This window comes from Hemiscyllium ocellatum, unplaced genomic scaffold (assembly GCF_020745735.1).
Source record: "Hemiscyllium ocellatum isolate sHemOce1 unplaced genomic scaffold, sHemOce1.pat.X.cur. scaffold_1764_pat_ctg1, whole genome shotgun sequence".
NCBI classification, from domain to species: Eukaryota; Metazoa; Chordata; class Chondrichthyes; order Orectolobiformes; family Hemiscylliidae; genus Hemiscyllium; species Hemiscyllium ocellatum.
In genome coordinates this window covers 71724-95368 of record NW_026867871.1, presented here as the reverse complement: position 1 = coordinate 95368, position 23645 = coordinate 71724, and the positions used below count along the sequence as shown (strand labels likewise).

General features: G+C 51.7%; 11 non-coding genes and 3 pseudogenes across 11 annotated transcripts; all 14 read right to left on the bottom strand.

The window, feature by feature from the left end:
• Nucleotides 1–1571: 1571 nt before the first annotated feature.
• LOC132810543 (5S ribosomal RNA) lies at nucleotides 1572–1689 on the bottom strand. The gene has a single exon (XR_009642914.1). It is a non-coding gene; the product is annotated as a 5S ribosomal RNA (ribosomal RNA).
• Nucleotides 1690–3213: 1524 nt separating this feature from the next.
• Nucleotides 3214–3321, bottom strand: LOC132810499 (5S ribosomal RNA; annotated as a pseudogene).
• Nucleotides 3322–4842: 1521 nt separating this feature from the next.
• On the bottom strand, nucleotides 4843–4961 carry LOC132810534 (5S ribosomal RNA). Its single transcript, XR_009642905.1, has one exon. It is a non-coding gene; the product is annotated as a 5S ribosomal RNA (ribosomal RNA).
• A 1525-nt stretch (nucleotides 4962–6486) lies between these two features.
• LOC132810501 (5S ribosomal RNA) lies at nucleotides 6487–6602 on the bottom strand (annotated as a pseudogene).
• A 1518-nt stretch (nucleotides 6603–8120) lies between these two features.
• LOC132810542 (5S ribosomal RNA) lies at nucleotides 8121–8238 on the bottom strand. The gene has a single exon (XR_009642913.1). It is a non-coding gene; the product is annotated as a 5S ribosomal RNA (ribosomal RNA).
• Nucleotides 8239–9762: 1524 nt separating this feature from the next.
• Nucleotides 9763–9881, bottom strand: LOC132810540 (5S ribosomal RNA). The gene has a single exon (XR_009642911.1). It is a non-coding gene; the product is annotated as a 5S ribosomal RNA (ribosomal RNA).
• Nucleotides 9882–11389: 1508 nt separating this feature from the next.
• Nucleotides 11390–11497, bottom strand: LOC132810505 (5S ribosomal RNA; annotated as a pseudogene).
• Nucleotides 11498–13019: 1522 nt separating this feature from the next.
• Nucleotides 13020–13136, bottom strand: LOC132810552 (5S ribosomal RNA). Its single transcript, XR_009642922.1, has one exon. It is a non-coding gene; the product is annotated as a 5S ribosomal RNA (ribosomal RNA).
• Nucleotides 13137–14664: 1528 nt separating this feature from the next.
• LOC132810549 (5S ribosomal RNA) lies at nucleotides 14665–14781 on the bottom strand. Its single transcript, XR_009642919.1, has one exon. It is a non-coding gene; the product is annotated as a 5S ribosomal RNA (ribosomal RNA).
• Nucleotides 14782–16299: 1518 nt separating this feature from the next.
• Nucleotides 16300–16418, bottom strand: LOC132810536 (5S ribosomal RNA). The gene has a single exon (XR_009642907.1). It is a non-coding gene; the product is annotated as a 5S ribosomal RNA (ribosomal RNA).
• A 1521-nt stretch (nucleotides 16419–17939) lies between these two features.
• Nucleotides 17940–18058, bottom strand: LOC132810533 (5S ribosomal RNA). Its single transcript, XR_009642904.1, has one exon. It is a non-coding gene; the product is annotated as a 5S ribosomal RNA (ribosomal RNA).
• Nucleotides 18059–19596: 1538 nt separating this feature from the next.
• LOC132810544 (5S ribosomal RNA) lies at nucleotides 19597–19714 on the bottom strand. The gene has a single exon (XR_009642915.1). It is a non-coding gene; the product is annotated as a 5S ribosomal RNA (ribosomal RNA).
• Nucleotides 19715–21238: 1524 nt separating this feature from the next.
• On the bottom strand, nucleotides 21239–21357 carry LOC132810532 (5S ribosomal RNA). Its single transcript, XR_009642903.1, has one exon. It is a non-coding gene; the product is annotated as a 5S ribosomal RNA (ribosomal RNA).
• Nucleotides 21358–22882: 1525 nt separating this feature from the next.
• On the bottom strand, nucleotides 22883–23001 carry LOC132810537 (5S ribosomal RNA). The gene has a single exon (XR_009642908.1). It is a non-coding gene; the product is annotated as a 5S ribosomal RNA (ribosomal RNA).
• Nucleotides 23002–23645: the final 644 nt, after the last annotated feature.

The window sequence follows — 23645 nt, the reverse complement described above, 5'->3', positions numbered from 1 at the left end:
GAGTCTGCTTAGCTTCCGAGAACAGACGAGATCGGGCGTTTTCAGACTAGTATGGCCGTAGGCACTGGCCCCTTCCTTTTCTCCCTACTTCAAGGCGTGCTGGCCAGCCACATTTTCTTTGCTGCTCTTTCTCTTTATCCCTTTGTTTTTTTTTCTCTTTTCTCTTTGCTCTTCCTCCTCTGTGCGTGCTTCCCTCCCTCCGTCCCTCCAGCTGCCTTTCAGCCAGCCCTTGCCCACCAGGCTCCTGTAGTCTCCACATCCCCACGCAGGCCAACTGCAAGCCCTCCCCCTGCTTCATCAGGCTGCAGCCTGCATTCTCTCATCCTTCCGCACTCCTCCACGCCTCCCTTTCCCAATGGCAGGCAGTGGCCAGGGGGTACCGCAGGGATCACTACTGGCACCGCAGCTTTTTACCATATATCTTAACCATCTACAAGATGCTATTAGCCATAACATTAGCAAATTTGCTGATGATACTAAGCTGGCTGCAGGGTGAAATGTCATCAGGATGTTAGCAGATTACAGGGTGACCTGACAAGTTAGGTGAGTGGCCAGATGCAATTTAATGTGGATAAATCAATGGTTACCCACTTTGGTGCAAGGCAGATTACTACCTAAATGGAATCAATTTAGGTCAAGGGGCAGGACAGAGATCTGGGGGTTCCTGTACACCACTCAATGAAGGTAAGCATGCAGGTACAGCAGGTAGTGAAGAAGGCTAAATAGCATGCTGGCCTTCATAACAAGAGGGATGGAGTATAGAAGCAAAGAGGTTCTTTTGCAGCTGTACAGGGCCCTGGTGAGACCACACCTGGAGTACTGTGTGCAGTTCTGCTCTCCAGATTTGATTCTGGCTATTGAGGAATGCAGCGTAGGTTCACCAGGTCAATTCCTGGACTGGCGGATTACCTTACACTGAAAGACTGGAGCGACTGGCTTGTGTGTACCCTCGAGTTTAGAAGACTGAGAGGGATCTGATTGAGACATTTCAGATCATCAAAGGATGGACACTCTGGCGGCAGGAAACATGTTTCCGCTGCTGGTGAGTGCCGAAACAGAGGACACTGCTTAAAAATACGGGGTAGACCATTTAGGACAGAGATGAGGAGAAACTTCTTCACCAGAGAGTGGTGGCTGTGTGGAATGCTCTGCCCCAGAGGGCAGTGGAGGCCCAGTCTCTGGATTCATTTAAGAAAGAGTTGCATAGAGCTCTCAAGGATAGTGAATCAAGGGTTACGGAGATAAGGCAGGAACAGGATACTGATTAAGGATGATCAGCCATGATCATATTGAATGGTGGTGCAGGCTCGAAAGGCAGAATGGCCAACTCCTGCACCTATTGTCCTCCTTTCCTGACTGCCACCCTCAGACAGCGTGCAGCCCCAATCCCTTTCTTTCCGTCTTTCTCGCTGATTTCGGCAGCGCTCCGCTCTCCTCCCCTCCCTGTCTGGTGCCTGCAGGCGACTGATGGCCGGCACAGCAGCAGCAGCAGCAAAAATAACCTGCCGCTCCATTGCGTGGCACAACACAAGTGCAGAGGGGTGACTTGAGCAGCCCCTGCTGGCGGAAAAAGCCTACTGCACCTGGTATTCCCAGGCGGTCTCCCATCCAAGTACTAACCAGGCCTGAGTCTGCTTAGCTTCCGAGATCAGACGAGATCGGCGTTTTCAGACTAGTATGGCCGTAGGCACCGGCCCCTTCCTTTTCTCCCTACTTCAAGGCGTGCTGGCCAGCCACATTTTCTTTGCTGCTCTTTCTCTTTATCCCCTTTGTTTTTTTTTTCTCTTTTCTCTTTGCTCTTCCTCCTCTGTGCGTGCTTCCCTCCCTCCGTCCCTCCAGCTGCCTTTCAGCCAGCCCTTGCCCACCAGGCTCCTGTAGTCTCCCACATCCCCACGCAGGCCAACTGCAAGCCCACCCCCTGCTTCATAAGGCTGCAGCCTGCATTCTCTCATCCTTCCGCACTCCTCCACGCCTCCCTTTCCCAATGGCAAGCAGTGGCCAGGGGGGTACCGCAGGATCACTACTGGCACCGCAGCTTTTTACCATATATCTTAACCATCTACAAGATGCTATTAGCCATAACATTAGCAAATTTGCTGATGATACTAAGCTGGCTGGCAGGGTGAAATGTCATCAGGATGTTAGCAGATTACAGGGTGACCTGGACAAGTTAGGTGAGTGCCAGATGCAATTTAATGTGGATAAATCAATGTTACCCACTTTGGTGCAAGGCAGATTACTACCTAAATGGAATCAATTTAGGTCAAGGGGCAGGACAGAGAGATCTGGGTTCCTGTACACCACTCAATGAAGGTAAGCATGCAGGTACAGCAGGTAGTGAAGAAGGCTAATAGCATGCTGGCCTTCATAACAAGAGGGATGGAGTATAGAAGCAAAGAGGTTCTTTTGCAGCTGTACAGGGCCCTGGTGAGACCACACCTGGAGTACTGTGTGCAGTTCTGCTCTCCAGATTTGATTCTGGCTATTGAGGGAATGCAGCGTAGGTTCACCAGGTCAATTCCTGACTGGCGGGATTACCTTACACTGAAAGACTGGAGCGACTGGGCTTGTGTGTACCCTCGAGTTTAGAAGACTGAGAGGGATCTGATTGAGACATTTCAGATCATCAAAGGATTGGACACTCTGGCGGCAGGAAACATGTTTCCGCTGCTGGTGAGTGCCGAAACAGAGGACACTGCTTAAAAATACGGGTAGACCATTTAGGACAGAGATGAGGAGAAACTTCTTCACCCAGAGAGTGGTGGCTGTGTGGAATGCTCTGCCCCAGAGGGCAGTGGAGCCCAGTCTCTGGATTCATTTAAGAAAGTGTTGCATAGAGCTCTCAAGGATAGTGGAATCAAGGTTACGGAGATAAGGCAGGAACAGGATACTGATTAAGGATGATCAGCCATGATCATATTGAATGGGGTGCAGGCTCGAAAGGCAGAATGGCCAACTCCTGCACCTATTGTCCTCCTTTCCTGACTGCCACCCGCAGACAGCGTGCAGCCCCCAATCCCTTTCTTTCCGTCTTTCTCGCTGATTTCGGCAGCGCTCCGCTCTCCTCCCCTCCCTGTCTGGTGCCTGCAGGCGACTGATGGCCGGCACAGCAGCAGCACCAGCAGCAGCAGCAGCAAAAATAACCTGCCGCTCCATTGCGTGGCACAACACAAGTGCAGAGGGGTGACTTGAGCAGCCCCTGCTGGCGGAAAAAGCCTACTGCACCTGGTATTCCCAGGCGGTCTCCCATCCAAGTACTAACCAGGCCTGAGTCTGCTTAGCTTCCGAGATCGGCGTTTTCAGACTAGTATGGCCGTAGGCACCGGCCCCTTCCTTTTCTCCCTACTTCAAGGCGTGCTGGCAGCCACATTTTCTTTGCTGCTCTTTCTCTTTATCCCCTTTGTTTTTTTTTTCTCTTTTCTCTTTGCTCTTCCTCCTCTGTGCGTGCTTCCCTCCCTCCGTCCCTCCAGCTGCCTTTCAGCCAGCCCTTGCCCACCAGGCTCCTGTAGTCTCCCACATCCCCACGCAGGCCAACTGCAAGCCCTCCCCCTGCTTCATAAGGCTGCAGCCTGCATTCTCTCATCCTTCCGCACTCCTCCACGCCTCCCTTTCCCAATGGCAGGCAGTGGCCAGGGGGTACCGCAGGGATCACTACTGGCACCGCAGCTTTTTACCATATATCTTAACCATCTACAAGATGCTATTAGCCATAACATTAGCAAATTTGCTGATGATACTAAGCTGGCTGGCAGGGTGAAATGTCATCAGGATGTTAGCAGATTACAGGGTGACCTGGACAAGTTAGGTGAGTGGCCAGATGCAATTTAATGTGGATAAATCAATGGTTACCCACTTTGGTGCAGGCAGATTACTACCTAAATGGAATCAATTTAGGTCAAGGGCAGGACAGAGAGATCTGGGGGTTCCTGTACACCACTCAATGAAGGTAAGCATGCAGGTACAGCAGTAGTGAAGAAGGCTAATAGCATGCTGGCCTTCATAACAAGAGATGGAGTATAGAAGCAAAGAGGTTCTTTTGCAGCTGTACAGGCCCTGGTGAGACCACACCTGGAGTACTGTGTGCAGTTCTGCTCTCCAGATTTGATTCTGGCTATTGAGGGAATGCAGCGTAGGTTCACCAGGTCAATTCCTGACTGGCGGGATTACCTTACACTGAAAGACTGGAGCGACTGGGCTTGTGTGTACCCTCGAGTTTAGAAGACTGAGAGGGGATCTGATTGAGACATTTCAGATCATCAAGGATTGGACACTCTGGCGGCAGGAAACATGTTTCCGCTGCTGGGTGAGTGCCGAAACAGAGGACACTGCTTAAAAATACGGGTAGACCATTTAGGACAGAGATGAGAGAAACTTCTTCACCCAGAGAGTGGTGGCTGTGTGGAATGCTCTGCCCCAGAGGGCAGTGGAGGCCCAGTCTCTGGATTCATTTAAGAAAGAGTTGCATAGAGCTCTCAAGGATACTGGAATCAAGGGTTACGGAGATAAGGCAGGAACAGGATACTGATTAAGATGATCAGCCATGATCATATTGAATGGTGGTGCAGGCTCGAAAGGCAGAATGGCCAACTCCTGCACCTATTGTCCTCCTTTCCTGACTGCCACCCGCAGACAGCGTGCAGGCCCCAATCCCTTTCTTTCCGTCTTTCTCTCGCTGATTTCGGCAGCGCTCCGCTCTCCCCTCCCCTCCCTGTCTGGTGCCTGCAGGCGACTGATGGCCGGCACAGCAGCAGCAGCAGCAGCAGCAAAAATAACCTGCCGCTCCATTGCGTGGCACAACACAAGTGCAGAGGGGTGACTTGAGCAGCCCCTGCTGGCGGAAAAAGCCTACTGCACCTGGTATTCCCAGGCGGTCTCCCATCCAAGTACTAACCAGGCCTGAGTCTGCTTAGCTTCCGAGATCAGACGAGATCGGGCGTTTTCAGACTAGTATGGCCGTAGGCACCGGCCCCTTCCTTTTCTCCCTACTTCAAGGCGTGCTGGCCAGCCACATTTTCTTTGCTGCTCTTTCTCTTTATCCCCTTTGTTTTTTTTTTCTCTTTTCTCTTTGCTCTTCCTCCTCTGTGCGTGCTTCCCTCCCTCCGTCCCTCCAGCTGCCTTTCAGCCAGCCCTTGCCCACCAGGCTCCTGTAGTCTCCCACATCCCCACGCAGGCCAACTGCAAGCCCTCCCCCTGCTTCATAAGGCTGCAGCCTGCATTCTCTCATCCTTCCGCACTCCTCCACGCCTCCCTTTCCCATGGCAGGCAGTGGCCAGGGGGTACCGCAGGGATCACTACTGGCACCGCAGCTTTTTACCATATATCTTAACCATCTACAAGATGCTATTAGCCATAACATTAGCAAATTTGCTGATGATACTAAGCTGGCTGGCAGGGTGAAATGTCATCAGGATGTTAGCAGATTACAGGGTGACCTGGACAAGTTAGGTGAGTGGCCAGATGCAATTTAATGTGGATAAATCAATGGTTACCCACTTTGGTGAAGGCAGATTACTACCTAAATGGAATCAATTTAGGTCAAGGGGCAGGACAGAGAGATCTGGGGGTCCCTGTACACCACTCAATGAAGGTAAGCATGCAGGTACAGCAGGTAGTGAAGAAGGCTAATAGCATGCTGGCCTTCATAACAAGAGGGATGGAGTATAGAAGCAAAGAGGTTCTTTTGCAGCTGTACAGGCCCTGGTGAGACCACACCTGGAGTACTGTGTGCAGTTCTGCTCTCCAGATTTGATTCTGGCTATTGAGGGAATGCAGCGTAGGTTCACCAGGTCAATTCCTGGACTGGCGGATTACCTTACACTGAAAGACTGGAGCGACTGGGCTTGTGTGTACCCTCGAGTTTAGAAGACTGAGAGGGATCTGATTGAGACATTTCAGATCATCAAAGGATTGGACACTCTGGCGGCAGGAAACATGTTTCCGCTGCTGGGTGAGTGCCGAAACAGAGGACACTGCTTAAAAATACGGGGTAGACCATTTAGGACAGAGATGAGGAAAACTTCTTCACCCAGAGAGTGGTGGCTGTGTGGAATGCTCTGCCCCAGAGGGCAGTGGAGGCCCAGTCTCTGGATTCATTTAAGAAAGAGTTGCATAGAGCTCTCAAGGATAGTGGAATCAAGGGTTACGGAGATAAGGCAGGAACAGGATACTGATTAAGGATGATCAGCCATGATCATATTGAATGGTGTGCAGGCTCGAAAGGCAGAATGGCCAACTCCTGCACCTATTGTCCTCCTTTCCTGACTGCCACCCCAGACAGCGTGCAGCCCCAATCCCTTTCTTTCCGTCTTTCTCGCTGATTTCGGCAGCGCTCCGCTCTCCTCCCCTCCCTGTCTGGTGCCTGCAGGCGACTGATGGCCGGCACAGCAGCAGCAGCAGCAGCAGCAGCAGCAAAAATAACCTGCCGCTCCATTGCGTGGCACAACACAAGTGCAGAGGGTGACTTGAGCAGCCCCTGCTGGCGGAAAAAGCCTACTGCACCTGGTATTCCCAGCGGTCTCCCATCCAAGTACTAACCAGGCCTGATCTGCTTAGCTTCCGAGATCAGACGAGATCGGCGTTTTCAGACTAGTATGGCCGTAGGCACCAGCCCCTTCCTTTTCTCCCTACTTCAAGGCGTGCTGGCCAGCCACATTTTCTTTGCTGCTCTTTCTCTTTATCCCCTTTGTTTTTTTTTTCTCTTTTCTCTTTGCTCTTCCTCCTCTGTGCGTGCTTCCCTCCCTCCGTCCCTCCAGCTGCCTTTCAGCCAGCCCTTGCCCACCAGGCTCCTGTAGTCTCCCACATCCCCACGCAGGCCAACTGCAAGCCCTCCCCCTGCTTCATAAGGCTGCAGCCTGCATTCTCTCATCCTTCCGCACTCCTCCACGCCTCCCTTTCCCAATGGCAGGCAGTGGCCAGGGGGTACCGCAGGGATCACTACTGGCACCGCAGCTTTTTACCATATATCTTAACCATCTACAAGATGCTATAGCCATAACATTAGCAAATTTGCTGATGATACTAAGCTGGCTGGCAGGGTGAAATGTCATCAGGATGTTAGCAGATTACAGGGTGACCTGGACAAGTTAGGTGAGTGGCCAGATGCAATTTAATGTGGATAAATCAATGGTTACCCACTTTGGTGGAAGGCAGATTACTACCTAAATGGAATCAATTTAGGTCAAGGGGCAGGACAGAGAGATCTGGGGGTTCCTGTACACCACTCAATGAAGGTAAGCATGCAGGTACAGCAGGTAGTGAAGAAGGCTAATAGCATGCTGGCCTTCATAACAAGAGGGATGGAGTATAGAAGCAAAGAGGTTCTTTTGCAGCTGTACAGGGCCCTGGTGAGACCACACCTGGAGTACTGTGTGCAGTTCTGCTCTCCAGATTTGATTCTGGCTATTGAGGGAATGCAGCGTAGGTTCACCAGGTCAATTCCTGGACTGGCGGGATTACCTTACACTGAAAGACTGGAGCGACTGGGCTTGTGTGTACCCTCGAGTTTAGAAGACTGAGAGGGATCTGATTGAGACATTTCAGATCATCAAAGGATTGGACACTCTGGCGGCAGGAAACATGTTTCCGCTGCTGGGTGAGTGCCGAAACAGAGGACACTGCTTAAAAATACGGGTAGACCATTTAGGACAGAGATGAGGAGAAACTTCTTCACCCAGAGAGTGGTGTGTGTGGAATGCTCTGCCCCAGAGGGCAGTGGAGGCCCAGTCTCTGGATTCATTTAAGAAAGAGTTGCATAGAGCTCTCAAGGATATGGAATCAAGGGTTACGGAGATAAGGCAGGAACAGGATACTGATTAAGGATGATCAGCCATGATCATATTGAATGGTGGTGCAGGCTCGAAAGGCAGAATGGCCAACTCCTGCACCTATTGTCCTCCTTTCCTGACTGCCACCCCGCAGACAGCGTGCAGCCCCAATCCCTTTCTTTCCGTCTTTCTCGCTGATTTCGGCAGCGCTCCGCTCTCCTCCCCTCCCTGTCTGTGCCTGCAGGCGACTGATGCCGGCACAGCAGCAGCAGCAGCAGCAAAAATAACCTGCCGCTCCATTGCGTGGCACAACACAAGTGCAGAGGGGTGACTTGAGCAGCCCCTGCTGGCGGAAAAAGCCTACTGCACCTGGTATTCCCAGGCGGTCTCCCATCCAAGTACTAACCAGGCCTGAGTCTGCTTAGCTTCCGAGATCAGACGAGATCGGCGTTTTCAGACTAGTATGGCCGTAGGCACTGGCCCCTTCCTTTTCTCCCTACTTCAAGGCGTGCTGGCCAGCCACATTTTCTTTGCTGCTCTTTCTCTTTATCCCCTTTGTTTTTTTTTCTCTTTTCTCTTTGCTCTTCCTCCTCTGTGCGTGCTTCCCTCCCTCCGTCCCTCCAGCTGCCTTTCAGCCAGCCCTTGCCCACCAGGCTCCTGTAGTCTCCCACATCCCCACGCAGGCCAACTGCAAGCCCTCCCCCTGCTTCATAAGGCTGCAGCCTGCATTCTCTCATCCTTCCGCACTCCTCCACGCCTCCCTTTCCCAATGGCAGGCAGTGGCCAGGGGGTACCGCAGGGATCACTACTGGCACCGCAGCTTTTTACCATATATCTTAACCATCTACAAGATGCTATTAGCCATAACATTAGCAAATTTGCTGATGATACTAAGCTGGCTGGCAGGGTGAAATGTCATCAGGATGTTAGCAGATTACAGGGTGACCTGGACAAGTTAGGTGAGTGGCCAGATGCAATTTAATGTGGATAAATCAATGGTTACCCACTTTGGTGCAAGGCAGATTACTACCTAAATGGAATCAATTAGGTCAAGGGGCAGGACAGAGAGATCTGGGGTTCCTGTACACCACTCAATGAAGGTAAGCATGCAGGTACAGCAGGTAGTGAAGAAGGCTAATAGCATGCTGGCCTTCATAACAAGAGGGATGGAGTATAGAAGCAAAGAGGTTCTTTTGCAGCTGTACAGGGCCCTGGTGAGACCACACCTGGAGTACTGTGTGCAGTTCTGCTCTCCAGATTTGATTCTGGCTATTGAGGAATGCAGCGTAGGTTCACCAGGTCAATTCCTGGACTGGCGGGATTACCTTACACTGAAAGACTGGAGCGACTGGCTTGTGTGTACCCTCGAGTTTAGAAGACTGAGAGGGGATCTGATTGAGACATTTCAGATCATCAAAGGATTGGACACTCTGGCGGCAGGAAACATGTTTCCGCTGCTGGGTGAGTGCCGAAACAGAGGACACTGCTTAAAAATACGGGGTAGACCATTTAGGACAGAGATGAGGAGAAACTTCTTCACCCAGAGAGTGGTGGCTGTGTGAATGCTCTGCCCCAGAGGGCAGTGGAGGCCCAGTCTCTGGATTCATTTAAGAAAGAGTTGCATAGAGCTCTCAAGGATAGTGGAATCAAGGTTACGGAGATAAGGCAGGAACAGGATACTGATTAAGGATGATCAGCCATGATCATATTGAATGGTGGTGCAGGCTCGAAAGGCAGAATGGCCAACTCCTGCACCTATTGTCCTCCTTTCCTGACTGCCACCCGCAGACAGCGTGCAGCCCCAATCCCTTTCTTTCCGTCTTTCTCGCTGATTTCGGCAGCGCTCCGCTCTCCTCCCCTCCCTGTCTGGTGCCTGCAGGCGACTGATGGCCAGCACAGCAGCAGCAGCAGCAGCAGCAGCAAAAATAACCTGCCGCTCCATTGCGTGGCACAACACAAGTGCAGAGGGGTGACTTGAGCAGCCCCTGCTGGCGGAAAAAGCCTACTGCACCTGGTATTCCCAGGCTGTCTCCCATCCAAGTACTAACCAGGCCTGAGTCTGCTTAGCTTCCGAGATCAGACGAGATCGGGCGTTTTCAGACTAGTATGGCCGTAGGCACCGGCCCCTTCCTTTTCTCCCTACTTCAAGGCGTGCTGGCCAGCCACATTTCTTTGCTGCTCTTTCTCTTTATCCCCTTTGTTTTTTTTTTCTCTTTTCTCTTTGCTCTTCCTCCTCTGCGTGCTTCCCTCCCTCCGTCCCTCCAGCTGCCTTTCAGCCAGCCCTTGCCCACCAGGCTCCTGTAGTCTCCCACATCCCCACGCAGGCCAACTGCAAGCCCTCCCCCTGCTTCATAAGGCTGCAGCCTGCATTCTCTCATCCTTCCGCACTCCTCCACGCCTCCCTTTCCCAATGGCAGGCAGTGGCCAGGGGTACCGCAGGGATCACTACTGGCACCGCAGCTTTTTACCATATATCTTAACCATCTACAAGATGCTATTAGCCATAACATTAGCAAATTTGCTGATGATACTAAGCTGGCTGGCAGGGTGAAATGTCATCAGGATGTTAGCAGATTACAGGGTGACCTGACAAGTTAGGTGAGTGGCCAGATGCAATTTAATGTGGATAAATCAATGGTTACCCACTTTGGTGCAAGGCAGATTACTACCTAAATGGAATCAATTTAGGTCAAGGGGCAGACAGAGAGATCTGGGGTTCCTGTACACCACTCAATGAAGGTAAGCATGCAGTACAGCAGGTAGTGAAGAAGGCTAATAGCATGCTGGCCTTCATAACAAGAGGGATGGAGTATAGAAGCAAAGAGGTTCTTTTGCAGCTGTACAGGGCCCTGGTGAGACCACACCTGGAGTACTGTGTGCAGTTCTGCTCTCCAGATTTGATTCTGGCTATTGAGGGATGCAGCGTAGGTTCACCAGGTCAATTCCTGGACTGGCGGGATTACCTTACACTGAAAGACTGGAGCGACTGGGCTTGTGTGTACCCTCGAGTTTAGAAGACTGAGAGGGATCTGATTGAGACATTTCAGATCATCAAAGGATTGGACACTCTGGCGCAGGAAACATGTTTCCGCTGCTGGGTGAGTGCCGAAACAGAGGACACTGCTTAAAAATACGGGGTAGACCATTTAGGACAGAGATGAGGAAAACTTCTTCACCCAGAGAGTGGGCTGTGTGGAATGCTCTGCCCCAGAGGGCAGTGGAGGCCCAGTCTCTGGATTCATTTAAGAAAGAGTTGCATAGAGCTCTCAAGGATAGTGGAATCAAGGGTTACGGAGATAAGGCAGGAACAGGATACTGATTAAGGATGATCAGCCATGATCATATTGAATGGTGGTGCAGGCTCGAAAGGCAGAATGGCCAACTCCTGCACCTATTGTCCTCCTTTCCTGACTGCCACCCGCAGACAGCGTGCAGCCCCAATCCCTTTCTTTCCGTCTTTCTCGCTGATTTCGGCAGCGCTCCGCTCTCCTCCCCTCCCTGTCTGGTGCCTGCAGGCGACTGATGGCCGCACAGCAGCAGCAGCAGCAGCAAAATAACCTGCCGCTCCATTGCGTGGCACAACACAAGTGCAGAGGGTGACTTGAGCAGCCCCTGCTGGCGGAAAAAGCCTACTGCACCTGGTATTCCCAGGCGGTCTCCCATCCAGTACTAACCAGGCCTGAGTCTGCTTAGCTTCCGAGATCAGACGTTTTCAGACTAGTATGGCCGTAGGCACCGGCCCCTTCCTTTTCTCCCTACTTCAAGGCGTGCTGGCCAGCCACATTTTCTTTGCTGCTCTTCTCTTTATCCCCTTTGTTTTTTTTTTCTCTTTTCTCTTTGCTCTTCCTCCTCTGTGCGTGCTCCCTCCCTCCGTCCCTCCAGCTGCCTTTCAGCCAGCCTTGCCCACCAGGCTCCTGTAGTCTCCCACATCCCCACGCAGGCCAACTGCAAGCCCTCCCCCTGCTTCATAAGGCTGCAGCCTGCATTCTCTCATCCTTCCGCACTCCTCCACGCCTCCCTTTCCCAATGGCAGGCAGTGGCCAGGGGGTACCGCAGGGATCACTACTGGCACCGCAGCTTTTTACCATATATCTTAACCATCTACAAGATGCTATTAGCCATAACATTAGCAAATTTGCTGATGATACTAAGCTGGCTGGCAGGTGAAATGTCATCAGGATGTTAGCAGATTACAGGGTGACCTGGACAAGTTAGGTGAGTGGCCAGATGCAATTTAATGTGGATAAATCAATGGTTACCCACTTTGGTGCAAGGCAGATTACTACCTAAATGGAATCAATTTAGGTCAAGGGGCAGGACAGAGAGATCTGGGGGTTCCTGTACACCACTCAATGAAGGTAAGCATGCAGGTACAGCAGTAGTGAAGAAGGCTAATAGCATGCTGGCCTTCATAACAAGAGGGATGGAGTATAGAAGCAAAGAGGTTCTTTTGCAGCTGTACAGGGCCCTGGTGAGACCACACCTGGAGTACTGTGTGCAGTTCTGCTCTCCAGATTTGATTCTGGCTATTGAGGAATGCAGCGTAGGTTCACCAGGTCAATTCCTGGACTGGCGGGATTACCTTACACTGAAAGACTGGAGCGACTGGGCTTGTGTGTACCCTCGAGTTTAGAAGACTGAGAGGGATCTGATTGAGACATTTCAGATCATCAAAGGATTGGACACTCTGGCGGCAGGAAACATGTTTCCGCTGCTGGGTGAGTGCCGAAACAGAGGACACTGCTTAAAAATACGGGTAGACCATTTAGGACAGAGATGAGGAGAAACTTCTTCACCCAGAGAGTGGTGGCTGTGTGGAATGCTCTGCCCCAGAGGCAGTGGAGGCCCAGTCTCTGGATTCATTTAAGAAAGAGTTGCATAGAGCTCTCAAGGATAGTGGAATCAAGGGTTACGGAGATAAGGCAGGAACAGGATACTGATTAAGGATGATCAGCCATGATCATATTGAATGGTGGTGCAGGCTCGAAAGGCAGAATGGCCAACTCCTGCACCTATTGTCCTCCTTTCCTGACTGCCACCCGCAGACAGCGTGCAGCCCCAATCCCTTTCTTTCCGTCTTTCTCGCTGATTTCGGCAGCGCTCCGCTCTCCTCCCCTCCCTGTCTGGTGCCTGCAGGCGACTGATGGCCGGCAGCAGCAGCAGCAGCAGCAGCAGCAGCAAAAATAACCTGCCGCTCCATTGCGTGCACAACACAAGTGCAGAGGGGTGACTTGAGCAGCCCCTGCTGGCGGAAAAAGCCTACTGCACCTGGTATTCCCAGGCGGTCTCCCATCCAAGTACTAACCAGGCCTGAGTCTGCTTAGCTTCCGAGATCAACGAGATCGGGCGTTTTCAGACTAGTTGGCCGTAGGCACCGGCCCCTTCCTTTTCTCCCTACTTCAAGGCGTGCTGGCCAGCCACATTTTCTTTGCTGCTCTTTCTCTTTATCCCCTTTGTTTTTTTTTTCTCTTTTCTCTTTGCTCTTCCTCCTCTGTGCGTGCTTCCCTCCCTCCGTCCCTCCAGCTGCCTTTCAGCCAGCCCTTGCCCACCAGGCTCCTGTAGTCTCCCACATCCCCACGCAGGCCAACTGCAAGCCCTCCCCCTGCTTCATAAGGCTGCAGCCTGCATTCTCTCATCCTTCCGCACTCCTCCACGCCTCCCTTTCCCAATGGCAGGCAGTGGCCAGGGGGTACCGCAGGGATCACTACTGGCACCGCAGCTTTTTACCATATATCTTAACCATCTACAAGATGCTATTAGCCATAACATTAGCAAATTTGCTGATGATACTAAGCTGGCTGGCAGGGTGAAATGTCATCAGGATGTTAGCAGATTACAGGGTGACCTGGACAAGTTAGGTGAGTGGCCAGATGCAATTTAATGTGGATAAATCAATGGTTACCCACTTTGGTGCAAGGCAGATTACTACCTAAATGGAATCAATTTAGGTCAAGGGGCAGGACAGAGAGATCTGGGGTTCCTGTACACCACTCAATGAAGGTAAGCATGCAGGTACAGCAGGTAGTGAAGAAGGCTAATAGCATGCTGGCCTTCATAACAAGAGGGATGGAGTATAGAAGCAAAGAGGTTCTTTTGCAGCTGTACAGGGCCCTGGTGAGACCACACCTGGAGTACTGTGTGCAGTTCTGCTCTCCAGATTTGATTCTGGCTATTGAGGGAATGCAGCGTAGGTTCACCAGGTCAATTCCTGGACTGGCGGGATTACCTTACACTGAAAGACTGGAGCGACTGGGCTTGTGTGTACCCTCGAGTTTAGAAGACTGAGAGGGGATCTGATTGAGACATTTCAGATCATCAAAGGATTGGACACTCTGGCGGCAGGAAACATGTTTCCGCTGCTGGGTGAGTGCCGAAACAGAGGACACTGCTTAAAAATACGGGTAGACCATTTAGGACAGAGATGAGGAGAAACTTCTTCACCCAGAGAGTGGTGGCTGTGTGGAATGCTCTGCCCCAGAGGGCAGTGGAGGCCCAGTCTCTGGATTCATTTAAGAAAGAGTTGCATAGAGCTCTCAAGGATAGTGGAATCAAGGTTTACGGAGATAAGGCAGGAACAGGATACTGATTAAGGATGATCAGCCATGATCATATTGAATGGTGGTGCAGGCTCGAAAGGCAGAATGGCCAACTCCTGCACCTATTGTCCTCCTTTCCTGACTGCCACCCGCAGACAGCGTGCAGCCCCAATCCCTTTCTTTCCGTCTTTCTCGCTGATTTCGGCAGCGCTCCGCTCTCCTCCCCTCCCTGTCTGGTGCCTGCAGGCGACTGATGGCCGGCACAGCAGCAGCAGCAGCAGCAGCAGCAAAATAACCTGCCGCTCCATTGCGTGGCACAACACAAGTGCAGAGGGGTGACTTGAGCAGCCCCTGCTGGCGGAAAAAGCCTACTGCACCTGTATTCCCAGGCGGTCTCCCATCCAAGTACTAACCAGGCCTGAGTCTGCTTAGCTTCCGAGATCAGACGAGATCGGCGTTTTCAGACTAGTATGGCCGTAGGCACCGGCCCCTTCCTTTTCTCCCTACTTCAAGGCGTGCTGGCCAGCCACATTTTCTTTGCTGCTCTTTCTCTTTATCCCCTTTGTTTTTTTTTTCTCTTTTCTCTTTGCTCTTCCTCCTCTGTGCGTGCTTCCCTCCCTCCGTCCCTCCAGCTGCCTTTCAGCCAGCCCTTGCCCACCAGGCTCCTGTAGTCTCCCACATCCCCACGCAGGCCAACTGCAAGCCCTCCCCCTGCTTCATAAGGCTGCAGCCTGCATTCTCTCATCCTTCCGCACTCCTCCACGCCTCCCTTTCCCAATGGCAGGCAGTGGCCAGGGGGTACCGCAGGGATCACTACTGGCACCGCAGCTTTTTACCATATATCTTAACCATCTACAAGATGCTATTAGCCATAACATTAGCAAATTTGCTGATGATACTAAGCTGGCTGCAGGGTGAAATGTCATCAGGATGTTAGCAGATTACAGGGTGACCTGGACAAGTTAGGTGAGTGGCCAGATGCAATTTAATGTGGATAAATCAATGGTTACCCACTTTGGTGCAAGGCAGATTACTACCTAAATGGAATCAATTTAGGTCAAGGGCAGGACAGAGAGATCTGGGGGTTCCTGTACACCACTCAATGAAGGTAAGCATGCAGGTACAGCAGGTAGTGAAGAAGGCTAATAGCATGCTGGCCTTCATAACAAGAGGGATGGAGTATAGAAGCAAAGAGGTTCTTTTGCAGCTGTACAGGGCCCTGGTGAGACCACACCTGGAGTACTGTGTGCAGTTCTGCTCTCCAGATTTGATTCTGGCTATTGAGGGAATGCAGCGTAGGTTCACCAGGTCAATTCCTGGACTGGCGGGATTACCTTACACTGAAAGACTGGAGCGACTGGGCTTGTGTGTACCCTCGAGTTTAGAAGACTGAGAGGGGATCTGATTGAGACATTTCAGATCATCAAAGGATTGGACACTCTGGCGCAGGAAACATGTTTCCGCTGCTGGGTGAGTGCCGAAACAGAGGACACTGCTTAAAAATACGGGTAGACCATTTAGGACAGAGATGAGGAGAAACTTCTTCACCCAGAGAGTGGTGGCTGTGTGGAATGCTCTGCCCCAGAGGGCAGTGGAGGCCCAGTCTCTGGATTCATTTAAGAAAGAGTTGCATAGAGCTCTCAAGGATAGTGGAATCAAGGTTACGGAGATAAGGCAGGAACAGGATACTGATTAAGGATCAGCCATGATCATATTGAATGGTGGTGCAGGCTCGAAAGGCAGAATGGCCAACTCCTGCACCTATTGTCCTCCTTTCCTGACTGCCACCCTCAGACAGCGTGCAGCCCCAATCCCTTTCTTTCCGTCTTTCTCGCTGATTTCGGCAGCGCTCCGCTCTCCTCCCCTCCCTGTCTGGTGCCTGCAGGCGACTGATGGCCGGCCAGCAGCAGCAGCAGCAGCAGCAAAAATAACCTGCCGCTCCATTGCGTGGCACAACACAAGTGCAGAGGGTGACTTGAGCAGCCCCTGCTGGCGGAAAAAGCCTACTGCACCTGGTATTCCCAGGCGGACTCCCATCCAAGTACTAACCAGGCCTGAGTCTGCTTAGCTTCCGAGATCAGACGAGATCGGGCGTTTTCAGACTAGTATGGCCGTAGGCACGGCCCCTTCCTTTTCTCCCCTACTTCAAGGCGTGCTGGCCAGCCACATTTTCTTTGCTGCTCTTTCTCTTTATCCCCTTTGTTTTTTTTTTCTCTTTTCTCTTTGCTCTTCCTCCTCTGTGCGTGCTTCCCTCCCTCCGTCCCTCCAGCTGCCTTTCAGCCAGCCCTTGCCCACCAGGCTCCTGTAGTCTCCACATCCCCACGCAGGCCAACTGCAAGCCCTCCCCCTGCTTCATAAGGCTGCAGCCTGCATTCTCTCATCCTTCCGCACTCCTCCACGCCTCCCTTTCCCAATGGCAGGCAGTGGCCAGGGGGTACCGCAGGGATCACTACTGGCACCGCAGCTTTTTACCATATATCTTAACCATCTACAAGATGCTATTAGCCATAACATTAGCAAATTTGCTGATGATACTAAGCTGGCTGGCAGGTGAAATGTCATCAGGATGTTAGCAGATTACAGGGTGACCTGGACAAGTTAGGTGAGTGGCCAGATGCAATTTAATGTGGATAAATCAATGGTTACCCACTTTGGTGCAAGGCAGATTACTACCTAAATGGAATCAATTTAGGTCAAGGGCAGGACAGAGAGATCTGGGTTCCTGTACACCACTCAATGAAGGTAAGCATGCAGGTACAGCAGGTAGTGAAGAAGGCTAATAGCATGCTGGCCTTCATAACAAGAGGGATGGAGTATAGAAGCAAAGAGGTTCTTTTGCAGCTGTACAGGGCCCTGGTGAGACCACACCTGGAGTACTGTGTGCAGTTCTGCTCTCCAGATTTGATTCTGGCTATTGAGGGAATGCAGCGTAGGTTCACCAGGTCAATTCCTGGACTGGCGGATTACCTTACACTGAAAGACTGGAGCGACTGGGCTTGTGTGTACCCTCGAGTTTAGAAGACTGAGAGGGGATCTGATTGAGACATTTCAGATCATCAAAGGATTGGACACTCTGGCGGCAGGAAACATGTTTCCGCTGCTGGTGAGTGCCGAAACAGAGGACACTGCTTAAAAATACGGGTAGACCATTTAGGACAGAGATGAGAAGAAACTTCTTCACCCAGAGAGTGGGTGGCTGTGTGGAATGCTCTGCCCCAGAGGGCAGTGGAGGCCCAGTCTCTGGATTCATTTAAGAAAGAGTTGCATAGAGCTCTCAAGGATAGTGGAATCAAGGGTTACGGAGATAAGGCAGGAACAGGATACTGATTAAGGATGATCAGCCATGATCATATTGAATGGTGGTGCAGGCTCGAAAGGCAGAATGGCCAAACTCCTGCACCTATTGTCCTCCTTTCCTGACTGCCACCCTCAGACAGCGTGCAGCCCCAATCCCTTTCTTTCCGTCTTTCTCGCTGATTTCGGCAGCGCTCCGCTCTCCTCCCCTCCCTGTCTGGTGCCTGCAGGCGACTGATGGCCGGCACAGCAGCAGCAGCAGCAGCAGCAAAATAACCTGCCGCTCCATTGCGTGGCACAACACAAGTGCAGAGGGGTGACTTGAGCAGCCCCTGCTGGCGGAAAAAGCCTACTGCACCTGGTATTCCCAGGCGGTCTCCCATCCAAGTACTAACCAGGCCTGAGTCTGCTTAGCTTCCGAGATCAGACGAGATCGGGCGTTTTCAGACTAGTATGGCCGTAGGCACCGGCCCCTTCCTTTTCTCCCTACTTCAAGGCGTGCTGGCCAGCCACATTTTCTTTGCTGCTCTTTCTCTTTATCCCCTTTGTTTTTTTTTTTCTTTTCTCTTTGCTCTTCCTCCTCTGTGCGTGCTTCCCTCCCTCCGTCCCTCCAGCTGCCTTTCAGCCAGCCCTTGCCCACCAGGCTCCTGTAGTCTCCCACATCCCCACGCAGGCCAACTGCAAGCCCTCCCCTGCTTCATAAGGCTGCAGCCTGCATTCTCTCATCCTTCCGCACTCCTCCACGCCTCCCTTTCCCAATGGCAGGCAGTGGCCAGGGGGGTACCGCAGGGATCACTACTGGCACCGCAGCTTTTTACCATATATCTTAACCATCTACAAGATGCTATTAGCCATAACATTAGCAAATTTGCTGATGATACTAAGCTGGCTGGCAGGGTGAAATGTCATCAGGATGTTAGCAGATTACAGGGTGACCTGGACAAGTTAGGTGAGTGGCCAGATGCAATTTAATGTGGATAAATCAATGGTTACCCACTTTGGTGCAAGGCAGATTACTACCTAAATGGAATCAATTTAGCTCAAGGGGCAGGACAGAGAGATCTGGGGGGTTCCTGTACACCACTCAATGAAGGTAAGCATGCAGGTACAGCAGGTAGTGAAGAAGGCTAATAGCATGCTGGCCTTCATAACAAGAGGGATGGAGTATAGAAGCAAAGAGGTTCTTTTGCAGCTGTACAGGGCCCTGGTGAGACCACACCTGGAGTACTGTGTGCAGTTCTGCTCTCCAGATTTGATTCTGGCTATTGAGGGAATGCAGCGTAGGTTCACCAGGTCAATTCCTGGACTGGCGGGATTACCTTACACTGAAAGACTGGAGCGACTGGGCTTGTGTGTACCCTCGAGTTTAGAAGACTGAGAGGGGATCTGATTGAGACATTTCAGATCATCAAAGGATTGGACACTCTGGCGGCAGGAAACATGTTTCCGCTGCTGGTGAGTGCCGAAACAGAGGACACTGCTTAAAAATACGGGTAGACCATTTAGGACAGAGATGAGGAGAAACTTCTTCACCCAGAGAGTGGTGGCTGTGTGGAATGCTCTGCCCCAGAGGGCAGTGGAGGCCCAGTCTCTGGATTCATTTAAGAAAGAGTTGCATAGAGCTCTCAAGGATAGTGGAATCAAGGGTTACGGAGATAAGGCAGGAACAGGATACTGATTAAGGATGATCAGCCATGATCATATTGAATGGTGGTGCAGGCTCGAAAGGCAGAATGGCCAACTCCTGCACCTATTGTCCTCCTTTCCTGACTGCCACCCTCAGACAGCGTGCAGCCCCAATCCCTTTCTTTCCGTCTTTCTCGCTGATTTCGGCAGCGCTCCGCTCTCCTCCCCTCCCAGTCTGGTGCCTGCAGGCGACTGATGCCGGCACAGCAGCAGCAGCAGCAGCACAGCAGCAGCAGCAGCAAAAATAACCTGCCGCTCCATTGCGTGGCACAACACAAGTGCAGAGGGGTGACTTGAGCAGCCCTGCTGGCGGAAAAAGCCTACTGCACCTGGTATTCCCAGGCGGTCTCCCATCCAAGTACTAACCAGGCCTGAGTCTGCTTAGCTTCCGAGATCAGACGAGATCGGGCTTTTCAGACTAGTATGGCCGTAGGCACCGGCCCCTTCCTTTTCTCCCCTACTTCAAGGCGTGCTGGCCAGCCACATTTTCTTTGCTGCTCTTTCTCTTTATCCCTTTGTTTTTTTTTTCTCTTTCTCTTTGCTCTTCCTCCTCTGTGCGTGCTTCCCTCCCTCCGTCCCTCCAGCTGCCTTTCAGCCAGCCCTTGCCCACCAGGCTCCTGTAGTCTCCCACATCCCCACGCAGGCCAACTGCAAGCCCTCCCCCTGCTTCATAAGGCTGCAGCCTGCATTCTCTCATCCTTCCGCACTCCTCCACGCCTCCCTTTCCCAATGGCAGGCAGTGGCCAGGGGGTACCGCAGGGATCACTACTGGCACCGCAGCTTTTTACCATATATCTTAACCATCTACAAGATGCTATTAGCCATAACATTAGCAAATTTGCTGATGATACTAAGCTGGCTGGCAGGGTGAAATGTCATCAGGATGTTAGCAGATTACAGGGTGACCTGGACAAGTTAGGTGAGTGGCCAGATGCAATTTAATGTGGATAAATCAATGGTTACCCACTTTGGTGCAAGGCAGATTACTACCTAAATGGAATCAATTTAGGTCAAGGGGCAGGACAGAGAGATCTGGGGGTTCCTGTACACCACTCAATGAAGGTAAGCATGCAGGTACAGCAGGTAGTGAAGAAGGCTAATAGCATGCTGGCCTTCATAACAAGAGGGATGGAGTATAGAAGCAAAGAGGTTCTTTTGCAGCTGTACAGGGCCCTGGTGAGACCACACCTGGAGTACTGTGTGCAGTTCTGCTCTCCAGATTTGATTCTGGCTATTGAGGGAATGCAGCGTAGGTTCACCAGGTCAATTCCTGGACTGGCGGGATTACCTTACACTGAAAGACTGGAGCGACTGGCTTGTGTGTACCCTCGAGTTTAGAAGACTGAGAGGGGATCTGATTGAGACATTTCAGATCATCAAAGGATTGGACACTCTGGCGGCAGGAAACATGTTTCGCTGCTGGGTGAGTGCCGAAACAGAGGACACTGCTTAAAAATACGGGGTAGACCATTTAGGACAGAGATGAGGAGAAACTTCTTCACCCAGAGAGTGGTGGCTGTGTGGAATGCTCTGCCCCAGAGGGCAGTGGAGGCCCAGTCTCTGGATTCATTTAAGAAAGAGTTGCATAGAGCTCTCAAGGATAGTGGAATCAAGGGTTACGGAGATAAGGCAGGAACAGGATACTGATTAAGGATGATCAGCCATGATCATATTGAATGGTGGTGCAGGCTCGAAAGGCAGAATGGCCAACTCCTGCACCTATTGTCCTCCTTTCCTGACTGCCACCCTCAGACAGCGTGCAGCCCCAATCCCTTTCTTTCCGTCTTTCTCGCTGATTTCGGCAGCGCTCCGCTCTCCTCCCCCCCCTGTCTGGTGCCTGCAGGCGACTGATGGCCGGCACAGCAGCAGCAGCAGCAGCAGCAAAAATAACCTGCCGCTCCATTGCGTGGCACAACACAAGTGCAGAGGGTGACTTGAGCAGCCCCTGCTGGCGGAAAAAGCCTACTGCACCTGGTATTCCCAGGCGGTCTCCCATCCAAGTACTAACCAGGCCTGAGTCTGCTTAGCTTCCGAGATCAGACGAGATCGGGCGTTTTCAGACTAGTATGGCCGTAGGCACTGGCCCCTTCCTTTTCTCCCTACTTCAAGGCGTGCTGGCCAGCCACATTTTCTTTGCTGCTCTTTCTCTTTATCCCCTTTGTTTTTTTTTTCTCTTTTCTCTTTGCTCTTCCTCCTCTGTGCGTGCTTCCTCCCTCCGTCCCTCCAGCTGCCTTTCAGCCAGCCCTTGCCCACCAGGCTCCTGTAGTCTCCCACATCCCCACGCAGGCCACTGCAAGCCCTCCCCCCTGCTTCATAAGGCTGCAGCCTGCATTATCTCATCCTTCCGCACTCCTCCACGCCTCCCTTTCCCAATGGCAGGCAGTGGCCAGGGGGTACCGCAGGGATCACTACTGGCACCGCAGCTTTTTACCATATATCTTAACCATCTACAAGATGCTATTAGCCATAACATTAGCAAATTTGCTGATGATACTAAGCTGGCTGGCAGGGTGAAATGTCATCAGGATGTTAGCAGATTACAGGGTGACCTGGACAAGTTAGGTGAGTGGCCAGATGCAATTTAATGTGGATAAATCAATGGTTACCCACTTTGGTGCAAGGCAGATTACTACCTAAATGGAATCAATTTAGGTCAAGGGGCAGGACAGAGAGATCTGGGGGTTCCTGTACACCACTCAATGAAGGTAAGCATGCAGGTACAGCAGGTAGTGAAGAAGGCTAATAGCATGCTGGCCTTCATAACAAGAGGGATGGAGTATAGAAGCAAAGAGGTTCTTTTGCAGCTGTACAGGGCCCTGGTGAGACCACACCTGGAGTACTGTGTGCAGTTCTGCTCTCCAGATTTGATTCTGGCTATTGAGGGAATGCAGCGTAGGTTCACCAGGTCAATTCCTGGACTGGCGGGATTACCTTACACTGAAAGACTGGAGCGACTGGCTTGTGTGTACCCTCGAGTTTAGAAGACTGAGAGGGGATCTGATTGAGACATTTCAGATCATCAAAGGATTGGACACTCTGGCGGCAGGAAACATGTTTCCGCTGCTGGGTGAGTGCCGAAACAGAGGACACTGCTTAAAAATACGGGGTAGACCATTTAGGACAGAGATGAGGAGAAACTTCTTCACCCAGAGAGTGGTGGCTGTGTGGAATGCTCTGCCCCAGAGGGCAGTGGAGGCCCAGTCTCTGGATTCATTTAAGAAAGAGTTGCATAGAGCTCTCAAGGATAGTGGAATCAAGGTTACGGAGATAAGGCAGGAACAGGATACTGATTAAGGATGATCAGCCATGATCATATTGAATGGTGGTGCAGGCTCGAAAGGCAGAATGGCCAACTCCTGCACCTATTGTCCTCCTTTCCTGACTGCCACCCTCAGACAGCGTGCAGCCCCAATCCCTTTCTTTCCGTCTTTCTCGCTGATTTCGGCAGCGCTCCGCTCTCCTCCCCTCCCTGTCTGGTGCCTGCAGGCGACTGATGGCCGGCACAGCACAGCAGCAGCAGCAGCAAAAATAACCTGCCGCTCCATTGCGTGGCACAACACAAGTGCAGAGGGGTGACTTGAGCAGCCCCTGCTGGCGGAAAAAGCCCTACTGCACCTGGTATTCCCAGGCGGTCTCCCATCCAAGTACTAACCAGGCCTGAGTCTGCTTAGCTTCCGAGATCAGACGAGATCGGGCGTTTTCAGACTAGTATGGCCGTAGGCACGGCCCCTTCCTTTTCTCCCTACTTCAAGGCGTGCTGGCCAGCCACATTTTCTTTGCTGCTCTTTCTCTTTATCCCCTTTGTTTTTTTTTTCTCTTTTCTCTTTGCTCTTCCTCCTCTGTGCGTGCTTCCCTCCCTCCGTCCCTCCAGCTGCCTTTCAGCCAGCCCTTGCCCACCAGGCTCCTGTAGTCTCCCACATCCCCACGCAGGCCAACTGCAAGCCCTCCCCCTGCTTCATAAGGCTGCAGCCTGCATTCTCTCATCCTTCCGCACTCCTCCACGCCTCCCTTTCCAATGGCAGGCAGTGGCCAGGGGGGTACCGCAGGGATCACTACTGGCACCGCAGCTTTTTACCATATATCTTAACCATCTACAAGATGCTATTAGCCATAACATTAGCAAATTTGCTGATGATACTAAGCTGGCTGGCAGGGTGAAATGTCATCAGGATGTTAGCAGATTACAGGGTGACCTGGACAAGTTAGGTGAGTGGCCAGATGCAATTTAATGTGGATAAATCAATGGTTACCCACTTTGGTGCAAGGCAGATTACTACCTAAATGGAATCAATTTAGGTCAAGGGCAGGACAGAGAGATCTGGGGGTTCCTGTACACCACTCAAAGAAGGTAAGCATGCAGGTACAG